Source organism: Juglans microcarpa x Juglans regia, chromosome 3D, assembly GCF_004785595.1.
Source record: "Juglans microcarpa x Juglans regia isolate MS1-56 chromosome 3D, Jm3101_v1.0, whole genome shotgun sequence".
Taxonomy (NCBI): domain Eukaryota; kingdom Viridiplantae; phylum Streptophyta; class Magnoliopsida; order Fagales; family Juglandaceae; genus Juglans; species Juglans microcarpa x Juglans regia.
Genome location: NC_054598.1, coordinates 37,048,072 through 37,064,336, shown reverse-complemented (window position 1 = coordinate 37,064,336; position 16,265 = coordinate 37,048,072). Strand labels below are relative to the sequence as shown.

Genomic DNA, 16,265 nt, shown 5'->3' with positions numbered 1-16,265 from the left:
TGAATTATCTGTTAAAAATTGTACACTATAGGTTGAGATTGTGCTTGAAAATATAGTTTATAACTTTACAAGTTATAACTTATGTAATAAATTCTATTATTAAAAGGCCATTTATTGTTTTGGTAATTATATATTTAAAGTACTTTCAAGTATGTTACATTTATTTAGAAATAAATTTAAAAAGTATTTTATGAGATAGAAATGATGATCATTTGATTTTTTAAAGATTATGATCATATCTTTAAAAGTTTGAAAGTTATAATTATTTAAAAGTTATATGACTATTTTCATCCATTGACAGTCATTTTAAAACGTTTTAGAAAAAGCATCAAATGTACTTTTTAACTTATTTGAAATTAAAAAGTACTTTAATATGTAATATTCAAATAACCTAAAATTTGCTAAATTACTAATTAAAATAACATTAAAATTTAAAATCCTATATAAATAACTATATATTATTACTATAGTCTATAGTATTAGTAATTATTCTAATATAATATCACTATATATTATAATATAATATAATATATCACTATATTATTATATACTATATATATGCTATATATATAATATACTGAAAAAATCATACCGAAACTAGTAAAACCAGAAGTACCGATTTAGATGTGTAATCGGTACAATATTGGTTCTTCAAATTTCAAAACTGATGTATACCAGTTCAGTTCTAAAATATGTCCAAAACTGAGCCCGTTACATCCCTAGGCATTAGTACTCTTATTTAGTATCTTAGTTTGATTCAAGTTTGGAATACTCGTAATCATGCAAATTAAAGCTAGTTTTTGAGGAATGAAAGGTCACAAGTCCTAGTTTAGAGTGTGTTTAAGAAAAACACTTGAAAAGTTTGAGGATTTATTTTTGCAATTAACCCTAGATAGAGATCAATATTTTGATATTTTTACGATATATTAATAAATTAAAATGAAGAGACACATGATACTATTAAGAGGCTTAAATAAGAGTATCAACAAATTAATAAATGAGGACAGCATTTCATAATTTATTCAAGGACCCTGAAGAATACCATAATTACAAGTGAAGACTCTACGTTCGTTGGGAGCCTAGTACCCTTACAATTTCATGCACGTACACATTTTTGTTTTTTTTTTTAAAATCATGCACGTACACTTGATATAGCATTGATTGGAATTATTATTACATGAGGACAAGGTTGCTGAGCCCCACATGCTTCAAATTAATTAACATATATTTATTTTTTCTTTTACAATTAATTTTATCGTTTGAGTAACTTATAATGTTTCATATGAATGCAGGATTTGAACATGTAAAGTATATACCATGTTCATGATTATACATACATCCATCCATACATATATATATATGAGAAATATTTGATCTATACAGAAAGCTTACGTAAATAAATTTATATATTGAGATGGCTTAATGTGACCTATCAAATGGTAAAATGCCTTTTAAAAAAAAAAATGGTAAAAACCACGCCAACGTATAAGACAAAGTTCTTGTTGTCACGATGAAGTATAATTGAAAAAAAGAAAAAGAAAAAAGAGCAGCTCTAGCTAGTAGTGTAGCGAGCATTGATGATCAAAATAAGATCAGCAGCTAGCTTAATGTTAGCGTAAGGTTTACGTAAAACGAAAGTGATGTAGAATATCAATACCGTACAAATATGGTGAATAATTCACTAGTAAAGTTACCTACAGTGATAAACTACTCAAGTAGCTTATAATCGTTTTAAAAAATAATAAAATTTATTATTAAAAAATTAATTTTTTTTTCATAGATCTTGTATTTATTTATTTTCAAATAATTACATAATATTTATATACTTATGACTATAATTATCATTTTTCATAATACACACCCAGAGAGAGAGAGAAAGAGAGAGAGAGGTGTTTTAAGAATTTCCAAAATATTCTTCAACCAAATGAAACATGAACCAATCACGTACCAAGAATTCTGTAGCATGATCTTTACAGTTCGTAACATATATATATATATATATATATATATTGCACGTGTGTCCAGTTACAAAAATATGAAAAATATTTTTAAAAATAAGAATTTCCTGTAAAAATATGTAATAATAAAATAATAGATTAATATATATAATTATGAAATGTAGTAGTTTTATCTATATTTTAAAATTTTTTTATTGATCATAAAAAATATCACATATATTATCTACAAAATATCTTTGACTATAATATAGGAATTTTCACAAACATAGTTATAGCTACACAATTTTCTATTGCAGATCTAAAAGCGATTATTGGAGTTGATGCAAAAATATGAGAAAAATGTTTACATTGATTGTGAAGTCTCTATTTTTTTGCAACTATAACATAACACGTTTTCATTTTTTTTATATTAAGTTGTTTTGTTGTAATATTTACATGTCATGTAATAAAATGGTTGATGTAATAAAATTTAAGCATATGTACAGTTAAAAATTTAAAACATAAACACGAGATTTATCAAAATATTATTCTTCAAAAAGTAAGTGTGACAAAATATGTTAAGTTTTGGATTTTACTCTTTTCTCTAGAGTGGATCTCTTGGATTTTATTCAAGAGTGGGTCTCGGTTTAGGACTCACTGTTTGCAAAATGTTTCGTACAAATAAATGCATTAAATATTATAAAATATAGGCAATAACATCTATTTGTATGAACAATACTAAAACGTACCTGGAGATGGGCAAATAAAATATCAGTGGAAATAGAGCCGATCAACGAACAGAAAGATAAGCATAAAGTGACAAAACCAAAATGTCTGTTGTAAAAAAATATATTATACAAGATGATGTAATCATTTCAATAATATATTATTGTTTATTAAACAAAGTTACACTAACGTATTAGAATATAATCTGATAATATTTTTTTATTCGAATTCTATTATAATAAGTATTCATCTAATTGTCATACAATGTAAACAAAAATAGCTATATAATACGAATAAAATTTGTGAGATTGCAAATAAAAGTCTCGTAATATTCTAATTCTTTTTTGTTTATTTATATATATATTTTTCCTATATTTTTCAACCTGGGCTGTGTTCATATGCGAGAAGAACACTGGGGAGTATAAACGGTGCCGTTTCAAGGGACAAAAAATCCTAAATCCACTGGGCACTATAAATAATGCGCTACAGTCGTAACGCCTCATTTCCCTTGCTTCCAGATCTTTCTTCGCTCTGTTCCTCTCCCTCCCGTCTTTCTCTCTCCGACTCCTCTCATTTCTTCCTTCTCGTCTGCACCATCTCTCTTCTTCCACGTTGTTCTCAACAACAAAGCACAAATCTTTTTGTGTATTCTATTTCTTCGCACTATACTTCAAACTTTGCGAATCTGAGATTTTTCAGATATGTAGAAAATTTCTACTTGCGTCTGATATGTAATGGTTTGGTATTTCCGTAAAGATCCAAACAAACCTTCATCGAAGAGACTTTGTTTAGATTTGCTTTTTTTTTTTTTTTTTGGCTTCTCGATTGATATTTGTTTCATGTTTCTGAAATCGTCTGAAAATATATCTCTTATGAACTTATTTATTATTTTTTAGATGTGTTGTTCGAATTTATTTTTATTTATCTTTATAAACTTTACAGATGTAGACATTCTAGTCTAGATCTGCGAAGTTTTGGCTCAGATTTGTTAGTCTACACGATTACTTTTCACTTATTTTTCACATTTCTTGTTGCTATTGTTTTTATTTCTCTAAAGATCTGAGCAGATCTTGGCACAGTTGAAGAGACCATGTTTAGATCTAGGTTTTTTTTTTTTTTTGTTTATCGAGTGATGTTTATTTATTGTTTCTGGAGTCGTTTGAAAAGATATCTCTTATGAATTTCTGTATTTAATTTTTAGATCTATTGTTTGGTTTTTTTTTTCTCATTTTTAAACTGACAAATTTTGACGTTTTAGTCTAAATTTGTGAAACTTTGCCTCAGATCTGTTAGCGTACACGGTTTGAGCATTTTTTTTTTATTTTTTGTTCTTTGCATGTTTTTTAATATCTGTCGTTGTTTTTCTCTATGTGTTTTTCTTGGATAGCAATTCTCTATTTTGCATTTAGTCTTTGTCGTCCAACAAAAATGATGAATATTGCATACATTGCTTGCCATGCTCTAGATTTTAATTTTTTACCCTCCCCGTGTCTCATTTTTGCCGATTTGAAGAACTGTAGATAGTGAGTATAAATCATTCAATTTTTTTTATTCAAACGTGATGCACTATATATTATATTTGTTTTTCTTTTCTTTATTTTTCAGGTCTTTTTTTTTTTTTTTTTTTTGTTTCTATTACATCTGTGAATTTTTAGTTCAGATTTTTTTTCTTGCTCATCTTTATAAACTCTGAAATATCTGAACATTTTATTCTACATTTCAAGAAGTTTGACTGGTATCTATTAGTATATAAACTCCGATTCTTTTCTATTTCATTTGTTCTACAGAGTTATAATTTTTGTCTCTGATCCCTCAATTTATTTACTTTTGTCTTTTCATGTTTATAAATTTGAAAAGATTTTTACCTCTTACTCTAAATCTGAACACTTCTGATTCAGATCTGTTGGACTACAAATTTGTTTTTGTTTTTTTTTTTGTTTCTTGTCTCATTTTACGTTTTTTGTTGTTGTTGCTTGTGCAGTTCTTCTCCAAGTCTATTGTACTAGATATTTGGTTTTTTTTTCACGTGGATTTTTTTTATTTATATTCTGAACTTGGCAGATGTAGACATTTATTGTACATTTGAGAAATTATGACTAAGATATGTTATTGTACAAAGTTTGATCCTTTTTTATTTTTGTTGTTGTACAGATCTATAGTTTTATTCTTATTTTTAGTATCTGGATTTATCTTTACATTAAATCCCAGATCCGAGAGGTCCTTACCTCAGATGCCCTTGAGTAATTTTTTGTCTTTATCTTTATAAATTTCAACAGATTTATACTTCTAACTCTATATCTGAGTATTTGTAATTCAAATCTGTTAAGTTACAAATTTATTTTTCTAAGTTTGTTTATTTTCTTATCATCTTTTTTTTTTTCTTATTGGTGGAGTAGTTGTCCTTCTCCATTTTCTTCTTCTAGAGGAGGTAAGAGATCTTTGCAAATTACATGTTTGTGATTGTGATTTTTTTTATATGTAATTATTAAGCTTGAAAGTGTGGAGATGTAAAATATATAGCATATTTGTGTAAGTGGGAATTTTATTTTACAGCTTTTAACGATGTGCATATATAGTTTTATTCTTTGAGTTTATAGTTTGTAGTTTCTTAACTTGCATATATGTTTAGATAAGAAGCTTATTTTACAGCTTTTTATGGATGATCATATGTAGTTTATTTTAAGCATCCTTAGTCTTCTAGTTTGCAGTGAGTAGTTTTCTAACATGCATGTGTAGCAACTATCTGATAAACACTTTGTGGCTTGGATTTTAGCATATCTGTTTAGATGAGAACTTTATTTTATACCTTTTAGGTAGTTTGTAGTTTGTAATTTTTTAATTTAGATGTGTATGAACCATGTGATAAAAACAAAAATGAACAGAGGCATATCAGTTTCAATATAATTTAAAATCAATGAAAAATTAACTGACAACAAAAGCCAAACAATTATATACGATGTTAATTTTGAAAATAAGAAAAAAGATATCCATCATAGCTGTTCAGATGGGAATTTTATTCTTTCAGCCTAGTCTCTAATTTTTGAACTTTCATGTGCACCAAACATGTGATAAATAGCCTGCAGTTTGCAACTTTTTTTAATTTACGTGTATGAACATGCCATAAGAGCAGATATGGTATATGGCATAATTGAAAACAAAAACAGATGCATATCAGTTTCTTTATTATACTTTAAAACAAACGGAAAATTAACTGAAGAAAAGAAAAAGAACTCCATACCTAGTTAATTTTGAAAGTTCAAAGTGAGGAATAGATCTAACAACCCTCCATTGAATGTTTGTGCGATGTGAATGAGAGGATCTTGATTTTAAAGGTGAGAGAATTAAGAGGTAGAAGAACGTAGGAGCAAATAGAGGAGAGAGTCAAGTTGAGGACAATCACTCTTATATGAAGCGTGAATCGGTGGAAGCGGCAGAAGTGAAGGTAAAGAAAAAATAATCCGGTTTCTGCAATTCTGATAATATCAAACTTCAAACGGTCGAAGCGGTGCGAGAGTAACAAGTGCCAAACCATCCAAGCGGGGAGGAAAAATAAAATTTATCCAATTTCTGCAATTCCAAGAATAACAAAGGGCAAACAGTCTATAATTAAAAAAGCGTGGGCAAAAATGGAAAATAAAAATAGAGGACTGCAGAAGTGATGGATGGAAGCAGAAAACAAATAGAAATAGAAAAGTAAGGGGAAAATGGAAAAAATAAAACGGAGGACGTCAAACATAGGCTAAATGAATTGAAATACAGGGGCAAAATGGGAAAAAAATAATGGACGAAGGCCTGCTGATCGGCACTTATTATGTGTAAGATACTAACTAGAAATAATGAGTTTAATTTTACATGGTAAGGACAACGTTCAGTTTAATTTTACATAATTTTTTATTTTTTTAAAAAAGTAGAAATAATGATTACAGTAAAAAAATTTATCTCATCATCTCCTATATTATATTGGAGAAGATGAATAGTATTTAAAAAAAAAAAAGTCATTATAAATTTAATATCTTTATCCTAAATCTAGGCGATGATTTTTAAATAGAGTCAAGGATTATAAAATCTTTTAAATATTTTACTAAAATCATTTTAAATGAGGTATTTGTAGTGTAATTGAACAAAGACTAATTTTCAAAGAAATGTTTTTATATTTTGGAGTTTCGAAAATAATATAGTTTGAAAAATAATTTATTTAAATGATTTTATTATTTTAAGAATATTATTTAATATTTATTAATTTATTTTATGTTATGAACTCTCGTTATTTAGATGACTTTATTCTCTTAAGAGATATTTATTAAAATTCATCATTTTATTTTATAAAAAATAAAATTAAAGTTATATTAAGAATAAAAAATTTGATTTTAAAATTTAGTATTTTTTTTCCTTATCTATTTCTTTCTCTCTTATTTTTTTTATGTATTATTTTCACCTTCCTTTCCCCCCAACCCACCCAAGTTTTCTCATTTTCACTACCATACAAAAATAGCTCAATGAATTTTGCTCTTGGTGTTTGTCGTCCCTATTCATACCAAGTCTCAACAGATTCGTTGAATGAATAGCTATGTAGCCATATCATATACCTTGAAATATACTTTACATCTAAAATTAACAAAGAGATTATTATTTGTTAATATTCACATTTACAATTTTATTACGATTTATTTTTTTATAATAAGGTGTTAATTTTAAACTTAGAAAGTACATTATTAAGTGTTAAATAATTTAATCATATAATTATAATATAAATTTTCATCAGTTATAACTACAAAAAAATTAGAAAAAATTGTAATACATTGCAAATTTTAAAAGTTAAATTTGGATTAGTTATTAAAGTACGAGTTAAAAGGAAAAAAATATTGGAAAGAAATAAAATTTATTGTTTTAAGATTTTATTTTGTTATTACAATTTTATGGGCAATTGGTATATTAATTTAAGAAAACATTTATCAAACTATTGGGTAATAGTTAGGTTGGAAATTACTTTTTAACACTTATGTATTTTTTTTCATATCTAACACCGTTTGAAGCAAGAAAAGACCCTAGTCTTTCCATGGCCTTCCCCGTGTCGCTCGGTTCCTCCCATTTTGTTGTGTGCTGTCTCCTCGCTGCCGCGGCACGCGTCCACCGAGTGGGGTAGCTTTGATCTCAGACGGATGATCGTTTCTGAGTTCAGCACGTGTTTTTGGTCTTGGTTGTAAATTATTGGGGCCAGTAGTAAATTCCTCATAAAATAAGGGACAAAATTAGAAAAAAAAAATGTTAGACGAAAATACTATTCATCCAACGCTTATATATATAGTAGATAGATAAATGCTCGATCCTGAAGGTTGTCCCAAGTAATTACCCATTCAATCAAAAAACACCATATATGCTATATATACTGTAAGATTTAAGTACTAAATTAGGCCATTTCTCGATGGATCTTCGCCTTCTTCATGCTTCGGTACTCCCTACTACCAGTTTCAGTACAGGTGTACTTGTCCCATCTAAAATGCCCATGATCTCCTACCATCTTGTAACATCCAGAACTAGTGGCAGTGTCCCTCGGGCTATCAAATATTGCAAGGCCGCGAGCACCGAAAAGATCTCAAGCCAATCCGATATTAATGTTGTTAGGCGATCAGCTAATTACCATCCTCCCATTTGGCACCATGACTATATCCAGTCTCTGAGAAGTGAATATGTGGTACATTTTTGTGTTTGCAGTGTTTTAATTTACTTGTGTCTCACTCATGATTAGCTCTGTAAAGAGGTAAGAATTACCGTGATTTTCAATGAATAATTTTCCCACACTTCCATTGATAGAGGTTCAAAAATATATACAAAGTATTGGAAAGCTAATTTAGGAAACATGTAAACCGTAAGGCTAAAACTAAGCTACTGTTACAATATACAATCCTAGAAATCAGCCTTAGAATCATTCTCCAGATATAGAATTAGTGACAGAATATTGAGCATGATTTTCGGCTATATATGCTCTGTTTTGGTTTGAATGGAATCCACACATGCTTCCCTTATACGCCCCCGCAAGATTGAGCTTCCATCGGCAAGACCAATCTTGGTGCGTAGCAATTCTGTGCGCTGTTTTGACAGTGGCTTGGTTAACAGATCAGCCAATTGATCCTGAGTATGCACATGTTTAACTTGGAGGCTTCCTTTTTGCACTAAGTCACGCACAAAATGAAGGTCGATCTGAATATGCTTCATACGCGAATGATTGACTGGGTTAAAGCTGAGATGAGTGGCTCCGAGATTATCACAAAGCAGCTGGGGAGATTCTTGGACTGAAAAAGCTAGCTCCTTGAAGAGAGTGGACAGCCACATTGTCTCGGAAGCTGCATTAGCTAGAGCCCGGTATTCAGCCTCTGTTGAGGAGCGTGCAACAGCCCTTTGCTTCTTTGAGCTCCAAGAGATGGGATTAGGGCCCAAAAAACTAATATATGCAGAGGTTGATGTACGGTCATCCATATTGCCAGCCCAGTCGGCATCAGAGTAGGTCCTTAAGACAGGAGAACCAGTTTTGTGGATCTGAATACCATAGAAAATGGTTTGTTTTAAGTAGCGGAGAAGTCTTTTTGTTGCTGTCCAGTGATTTGTAGTTGGCTTGTGCATAAATTGAGAAAGTTTGTTGACTGCAAATGAGATGTCTGGACGTGTCAAGGAAAGATATTGAAGGCTGCCAATGACTCTACGAAACTCAGAGCTGTTCACAGCAGCTGTACCATCAATTAATTGAAGAGATTGGGTTGTAGAAAGAGGTGTTGAAACATCTTTTGCACTGCTCATACTGGTGTTGTCTAACAGTTCACGAACATATTTATGTTGTGAGAGAAATAACCCAGCCCGAGTGGGAATTACCTCAATCCCCAAGAAAAAATTAAGAGAACCCATATCCTTGAGAGAGAACATATCACCAAGTTGCTTTATAATATTGGCCACAAGAATTGAGTTATTTCCAGTAATAACAAGATCATCAACATAGACTAGGAAATAACATAGGTTGGAGCCGTGGCTGTAAATAAAGAGAGAAGAGTCAGCCTTGGAATTGTGAAAACCCAGTTGAAGAATGGCATTTTTGAGTGCTGTGTACCAAGCCCGTGGGGCTTGTTTAAGCCCATAAATTGCCTTTTTCAGTCTACAAACATGGTGAGGTTTGGACAAATCCTTGAACCCCGGGGGTTGGGCCATGAAAACCGTTTCAGTCAATTCACCATTCAGAAATGCGTTGTTGACATCCATTTGTCTTAAATCCCATCCATTCATGACTGCAATAGATAAAACAGCTCTAATAGTTGCTGGTTTAACCACAGGACTGAAGGTTTCTTTGTAATCAATACCAGGACGTTGATTATAACCCTTAGCAACTAGACGGGCTTTGAATCTGTCCACTGACCCATCAGCTTTCCTTTTTACTCGGAAAACCCACTTACAGCCCACGGGTTGACAGTTTGAAGGTGGTAAAACTAGGTTCCAAGTCCCATGTTTCATTAGAGCAGTAAGCTCAGTGGACATGGCTTCACGCCAGTGAGGTTGAGAAATGGCTTGGCTCACACTCGTTGGTTCTATGGTCGGGGGAAGAGGATATTTGGACACTGTATGGAGTTGTTTTGGTTTGAAAATTTGATTCATTGAACGTGTGGTCATGTTGTGAGTACGTGGGGAGGGATTATTTGTTTGGGGAGGGTTTGTGAAATTCGAATTGGGGGGATTAGAATCTGAACCTAGGTTTGTATCCATAGATAAAATAGGAGAAGATGTGGGTAGATTTAATGGAGAAATATTCCTATTTTCATCTAAAGATGGATTCGGATTAGAATGATTGGGATCTACAGCATGAAAAGAATCATGAGGGAAAGCAACAGGGGATCCGAAATTACCTGAGGAGACCGTGACAATAGCAGGTGAACCTTCCGGAAGGTGCGAGGATGCTGCTGCGCCGGACACTAGTGATGAGGGGACTGCAACCTGCTGGGCACCGAATTGAAGAGGGAGAAAAGTGTGAGGTTCTGGACTGTTCGGGATGGAGACGGAAGGTACGGGTTGAAAGGGAATGGAAGGTTGTTGACTTTCATCAAACAACACGTGTCGGGAAAAGAAGATTTTTTTTTGTTTGAGGTTCAAGGCACTTGTATGCATTTTGAGTGGGTGAATATCCGAGAAAGAGACAGGCTTTCGATTTGGGCTGCATTTTATTTGAATTATAGGGCCGTGTGAGAGGATAACAAAGACAACCAAATTTTTTTAATTTTAAATAATTTGGTTTTTGACCAAAAAGAACTTCAAAAGGTGATTTTTCTTGAAGAAGAGGTGTGGGCTGTCTATTTATGAGATAAGAGGCTGTTTGAAAGGCATGAGGCCAATAAGAAAAATCAAGATTGGCATCATGAAGAAGTGTAAGGCCCGTTTCGACGAGGTGACGATGACGACGTTCAGAGACACCATTTTGTTGTGGGGTATGAGGGGCTGTGGTGTAGTGAGTTATTCCATGAAGTGAGAGATATGATTTCAAAGCAATAAACTCACCACCATTGTCTGAATATAATGTTTTGATTGATTTTTGAAAACGAGTTTCAACAAACTTTTTGAAATGCGGAAAAATATTAGAAACACCGGATTTAGTGATCATTGGATAAAACCATATATATTTTGTATAATGATCAACAAAAATAAGGTAATATCGTGATCCATCAATTCCAATATAACTAGCGGGACCCCACACATCCGTGTAAATAAGTTCAAGGGGCTCATGACTTTGGAGACTATTTGCACGAAAAGGTTGTTGATGGGCTTTATTAATAGAACATGAATGACATAGTGAAGACAAATTTTTATTTGATGAAATAGGAAGAGAAAATTTCTTAACAAGATGATGAACAATTTTAAGAGAGGGGTGCCCAAGACGCTTGTGCCATCCATCAATAGAAGTCCGTTCATGCACATTAGCAACTTTTTTTGATGTCACCATTGAGTCCGGGAAGGTATAGATGCCATTGTCACATGCTCCTTTTAGTAGAATCGCCCCCGTTATCTTGTCCTTCACAAGAAAATAAAAAGGGTGAAATTCAACAATGACATTATTTTGTTTGGTAAGGTGATGAACAGAAATTAGATTTTTGCAAAGGTTTGGAACACAAAGAGTATCACGCAATGTAAAAGTTCGGTGAGGAGAGTGCAAAGACAAAGAACCAATGTGTGAGACTGCCAAACCTGAACCATCACCAAGAATTACTTCATCAGTTCCATCATATTCGGAATGAATAGATAAATTGGAAAGATCACCCGTGATATTATGGGAAGCGGCTGAATCAAGTAACCAAGTTTTATCCTGTCCATTGGAAGATGTGGCACAATTGATAGAAACATTCTGGGAATGAATTTTCGGACAGGACTTTGCAATATGGCCCAGCTGATCACAGAGTTGGCATTTGGGCTGGTAGCGCCGAGTGGAATTATTGGGTCTGCCAAAGTTGTTGTTGGAGCGACGCCCATCACGTTGGGCTCCATTGTTATTTCGGCCTGGGCTAAAATTGTGATTTCCACGTGCAGCGTCATTTTTCCTGAAGGACCACGAGCTGTTGCCCCCGTGTGGAGACTGCTTCGTCTTGGTGAAATTTGCAGAAGCAACCAGCTGCTGCGTTGCAGCTTCCAAGCGCCGAAGATAAGCTTCATGTCCAACCAGAAGATCGTGCAGCTCCTCAAAGGCCAGTGAGGATTCTCGGGCTCGAATAGGCGCTGCTATCTCTCGAAAATCTGGACCTAAACCATTCAACACATAAAGAGTTAGGTCATCATCCGAAATTGAATGATCAATGATGGCTATTTCATCAGCCAAGGCCTTCACATCATGAAGATATTCGGTGATAGACCGATTGCCACGCTGGATTAGAGTGAGTTCTTCCTTTAATTGCATAGCACGAGTTCGGGATCGGCTAGCATATAAATTTTTAAGCTTTTTCCAAGCTTCATGGGAGGTCTTTGCCGTAGCAATGAGGGGGGTGATTGAAGGGGATGTGGAAGCTAAAATAGCACTCAGGATTAATTTATCCTGTCGAACCCAGTGGGTTTTGTGCAGCTCATCTGCGTCGTTACCAGCAGAAGAGGGACACCGAAGGGTGCCTTCGACAAAGTCGAGTAAATCGTAACCAATAAGAAGTGCTTCAAATTGAGCACGCCATTGAGGAAAGGTGGAGGGAGTTAACTTTTCATTGATTTGGGTAGTGATGTTGAGAACAATGAGCGGTTTATCGGCTGCGGAAGGAGGTTGGGTGTTGAGAGAAAAAGTTGGGTTTTGATCGGATGGGGTAGACATGGGGGAAACTTGGATCGATGACTCGGTAGAGATCGGCTCTTCTGATACCATGTAAAGAGGTAAGAATTACCGTGATTTTCAATGAATAATTTTCCCACACTTCCATTGATAGAGGTTCAAAAATATATACAAAGTATTGGAAAGCTAATTTAGGAAACATGTAAACCGTAAGGCTAAAACTAAGCTACTGTTACAATATACAATCCTAGAAATCAGCCTTAGAATCATTCTCCAGATATAGAATTAGTGACAGAATATTGAGCATGATTTTCGGCTATATATGCTCTGTTTTGGTTTGAATGGAATCCACACATGCTTCCCTTATAAGCTCCAACTGGCTACTGACAAACTCGAATTAATAGGGGGAATCATGCACGGGTCGAATTGAGAAGTTGAAGGGAGAAGTGAGGACGATGCTTCACAAAGTGGTTGACCCTTTACAACAACTTGAGCTGATTGATATCATACAAAGGCTTGGAATATCTTATCACTTTGATAGTGATATTAGGACAATACTAGAATTTAGTATATACAATACTAATTATCAAGGTGGCTATATGTGCAAGAAAGATGATTTATACGCCACTGCTCTTGCATTTAGACTATTGAGACAACATGGATATAGCTTCCCACAAGGTAATAAGCAACTTACTGCAGCTAGCCAGTATATGCTTTGAAACAACTAAAATTACATGCATATTTACTCATCAGCTGATGACTTGTTGTGATCTTTGTCCATTGCAGAGATTTTCAATCGCTTCAAGAATAATGAGTTAGGATGTTTCGAGCAAAGTCTTTGTGATGACATCAAGGGAATTCTATGCTTGTATGAAGCCTCATTCCTTTTAATAGAAGGTGAAAGTGTCTTGGAAGAAGCAAGAGATTTCGCAACAAAAACACTCAAGGAGTTCATCATGAAACTAAACACGGATCAAAATCTTTCTGCTATGGTTAGCCATGCCTTGGAGCTTCCACTGCATTGGAGGATACAAAGGTTGGAAGCAAGGTGGTTCATTGATGCATATAGGAGCAGAGAAAATATGAACCCTATATTGCTTGAGTTTGCAGAATTGGATTTCAACACGGTACAAGCAGTCCACCAAGAAGATCTAAAACAAATGTCTAGGTAACTAATTAACAATGTTGATTATCCTCATTTAGTATATCTTAGCCTGCATCTTGATTCGCAAGGCATTAGTGAAAATGCATTGCTAAGATTGTAAAAATGATACAATTTTCTTTGGTTCATATAAATCAGGTGGTGGAGTAACACAAGCTTTGGAGAAACTTTGAGCTTTGCAAGGGATAGGTTGATGGAAAATTTCCTATGGACAGTGGGAATATCATTTCAGCCTGGGTTTGGATATAATAGGAGAATGATAACAAAAGTCTTTTCACTAGTAACAACAATAGATGATGTGTACGATGTATATGGCACTTTGGATGAACTTGAGCTCTTCACGGATGCTGTTGAGAGGTTTGTATTAATGGAAATATCACACCTTTGCTGTTTCATATACGTACGTACGTACATATATACATATGTATATGCATGTATGGCTTACAATTGAAGTAAAGACTTGGGTGTAATGTTTGTGGTTGCAGATGGGATGTCAATGCAATAGAACAACTTCCTTATTACATGCAAATATGTTTCCTTTCTCTTCATAATTCAGTCAATGAAATGGCTTTTGACACTCAAGGAAAAAGGGTTGAACAACATTCGATACCTTAAAAAAGCGGTGAGACCTTGATTACTAAATTAATAATATTTTTTCTCTAACATTTATTTTTTTCTAAGTATTATATATACTTCCTCTAGTTCATTGCTCTATTATGAATATTTCAGTGGGCAGATTTATGTAAATCTTATTTGTTGGAGGCGAAGTGGTATTACAGCGGAAATACACCAAGCTTTCAAGAATATATTGAAAATGCATGGATTTCAGTATCAGGACCAATTATATTGGTGCATGTTTATTTTGCTATCACAAATCCGATAACAGAGGAAGCCTTGGGTTGCTTGGAAGAGTATTCGAATATAATGCATTGCTCATCAATGATTTTCCGACTTGCCGATGATCTTGGAACATCTAAGGTACTATGTAAACCATACTATCATAAAAGTCTCGCCAAGAATTTTTAGACTACTCGACATGAACATTGGTTAACATCTTATATAAATATATATATATGTATATATACACACACACAGAGACGCAAACATTTATATCCATGTTATTGAACTCAGGCTGAGGTAGAGAGAGGTGATGTTCCTAAATCGATCCAATGCTATATGAATGATACTGGTGCCAGTGAAGAAGATGCTCGTGACTTCATAAGATCTTTGATTGGTACAACGTGGAAAAAGTTTAATGAAGAACGCACAGCCAATAGTTCTCCCTTTTCGGAAACATTTGTTGAGATTGCAATGAATCTTGCAAGGATGGCTCAATGCATGTACCAGCACGGAGATGGGCATGGTGTTGAATACCGTGAAACTAAAGACCGCGTGTTAGCATTACTGATTCATCCCATTTCCGTACACCAATGAAGTCTAGTGCTGAACCCAAATTTTCCTGTTTGGATCCAAAGAAATAAACAATATATATATGTACTTTTTTTCTATACTTTTTAAAATAAGTTCTTTGTTTAGAAAACAAAAAATTATGTAAAATTAAACTGGACACACGTGGAGGGCACGTTATCCTTTCCTAGTATATAAATAATACTTGGCTTGTTCCTTCAAAACTACCATTAAGATTTTATATTTTTTCTTAATAATTGAAGTGGTTGTAACATACTTATATTTTTCTAGCTCCTTACAAAAATACATGATGAACAAGTTAGATCGTAATTTGGTTGTTTTACCGAAATCTTGATATTACGAGCAAAACAAATTGATCTCTCAATTAATATTATTTGAGATAAATTCATTGAACCTTGCTAATATATCGAGATGAGGCCACAACAAGAAAATAGGCAATTTCTAATAATTTTAAGATCGTCGTAAAAAAATTTCTGTAGATAGTCTTTATTTGCGGCGATTTTCATTTTGTCATTGAATTTCAACAAAAAATTAAAAAATGCTGAGAGAGAATTCACTCTTAACTTTTTTTGTTGAGAAAGAAAATGTAAAATAAGTTATTGTTTATTATTATTTATCTTACTGTTCATTGAACGAACGATAGATATTTTAAGTATAAGAAGATATATATGCTATTTGTTTTTCCTCCAAGCACTCCCAGAAAAAGTAAACCGGAAAATGAAGAAATTAAAGTATTGAA

At 33.1% G+C, this 16,265-nt stretch overlaps 1 long non-coding RNA gene and 1 pseudogene across 1 annotated transcript; one reads left to right on the top strand and one right to left on the bottom strand.

The window, feature by feature from the left end:
- Positions 1-4,256: 4,256 nt before the first annotated feature.
- LOC121255982 lies at positions 4,257-7,319 on the bottom strand. Its single transcript, XR_005938896.1, has 3 exons — positions 7,308-7,319; positions 5,311-5,312; positions 4,257-4,467 (listed from the first exon to the last, which is right to left on the bottom strand). It is a non-coding gene; the product is annotated as an uncharacterized LOC121255982 (long non-coding RNA).
- A 750-nt stretch (positions 7,320-8,069) lies between these two features.
- LOC121255962 lies at positions 8,070-15,567 on the top strand (annotated as a pseudogene).
- Positions 15,568-16,265: the final 698 nt, after the last annotated feature.